At 31.3% G+C, this 1,938-nt stretch overlaps 1 protein-coding gene across 1 annotated transcript in view; it reads left to right on the forward strand.

Annotated features, from left to right (window-relative positions):
- Positions 1-1,938, forward strand: part of NSMCE2 (non-SMC element 2, MMS21 homolog (S. cerevisiae)) — a 214,206-nt gene that overhangs the window by 73,048 nt on the left and 139,220 nt on the right. The gene's annotated exons all lie outside the window — the stretch shown is intronic.

Here is a 1,938-nt window from a genome sequence, read left to right on the forward strand (position 1 = left end):
ATAAGGTTATCTTTTCTACACAATAAAGTATGTATGCCTGTTTTTCCATGTGCTCCACAATAACAATTTTATGTGAATTTATTTTTTTCACATTAGCATCTATTTAGTTCTATAGTCTTTGTGTTTTTTAATATGGAGGCTCTGGTATTCCTTAAAGAATTCAATAGTGAAGCAAATAACTTTTTCTAATTTTAGTCTCCTATCATCTTCATTCACATACACATGGAGCAGAAATGTTATATATGAGACATAAATTTACTTCATATGCTTGTATGTACTTAGTGTAGGGATTCATATTTTGAAATAGTCTTTCAAATATAAGCATTTTCTTTAAATTGATGCTGAGATCTCAAAAAATGACTGAGGAAGCTGCTTCACTTTTGTCTACTTTACAAATGTTTCACAATTTGAAATGTTTTGCAATCATGATGAGACTTTTGCTTTTACTGTAGATTTCGATGGTAAGCATTTTTTTCATATTTTATGTCTATTTTTCTTCATTGAACATCACAACTACCAAAATCTTTCTAATATAACCTGCACTATTCCCCTAAGTGGGCAATAATCCCCCAAACGGATAATAATTTGCTAGTGGCTTTCTGATCTTAAAGATGCTGGTGAATTTCAGTTTTGGTGTTGGTCACAGTAGCCAAATATATTTTATTAGTTGGAGCCAGTACTCACAAATTATGGCAGACTTAGCATTCAATCATAATTTCTGATTTTAAAGGTATTTTACAATACAGATTGAAGGATAAACACCCAAAAATATAAATTTCTTCCTTTTTAGTTATGGTGTACAAAGTTATTATTTCATAAGAGAAATGATAAAGACTTTTAGAATCGTATACTTATGGGGAAACACTTTTTAATGAGAACACATAATTCAACAGAATGATAAATGTTGGACTCATGTTTATTGTTTTTTTAATTCTAAAAAAAAAGAAAAGAAAGAAAAGTTTCCTCAGGCCAGCAGTACACATCATTAGGGTAGACAGTTTAACCTTATGACAAAGTAAATTTATATTGAAAGAAATGCTTCCTTACGTAAGGTTTCCCTGCATATTGTAACACTGGAATTAAAATAACTTTCCCCTTTTTCCCTTTTATTTCCTCTAAAATAGTCTTTTGAAAAGTGCTTAAATCTCAAATACCTGAACAAGCAAATATTAATACTCTTTTAAAATGCTCTGTGAGATGTGTATACCTTACTTGCAAAATGTAATTTTAGTGCAGTGTTCTTAGCACTGTCAATTAAACTTGCACCATATCTAGTGGATTTTATTTCTTTAGATATAATTCTGCTGTGAAGGTCCTAATTAGGACTGGGCTCCCACAATATTTGTGGAGCCAGGTCAAAGGTACACTATGATTTATAAATGAACTAATGAATCTCTTTTGAGATATGTTCTGGAGGTAAGGAATTGCTGTAATAATTTTTTCTTTTTTTAAAGATTGGAAAATAGAAGCCAGGGAGAGATACTTACTTCTAGTTACCCATTTTGGCAAAGTAAAGGCTGAAATGTTTTTATGGTCTGCGTATATCTGAAGGGTTTTTTTCATGAAAATAACCACCATACTTTCACTAACTTTATTATGCAAGAACATGAATGCTTGGTATTAAATTTTTTCAAATTAGGATCTGATCAGAGAATGGCCAGAATGCTCTTGGGTAGTGAGAGGTCAAGATGGAGATTGCAATAAGGTGGTCTGTCAGGTGGTTCTTACTCTGCTGAGATAATAGGTTAACCCAGTTACAGCTCAGCAGCTCCTTCTCAAACTTTTGGTTTCATGCTCCCATTATATCCTTAAAATTTACTAAGAGCCCCCAGAGAGCTTTTATTTACTTGGGCTATATATATTGGCATTTATCATATTATAATAGAAATCAAAACTGAGCAATATAAAATATTAATCTATTGAAAAATAAACCTATTA

This window comes from Propithecus coquereli, unplaced genomic scaffold (genome assembly GCF_000956105.1).
Source record: "Propithecus coquereli isolate 6110/MARCELLA unplaced genomic scaffold, Pcoq_1.0 Scaffold68, whole genome shotgun sequence".
Classification (NCBI taxonomy): Eukaryota; Metazoa; Chordata; class Mammalia; order Primates; family Indriidae; genus Propithecus; species Propithecus coquereli.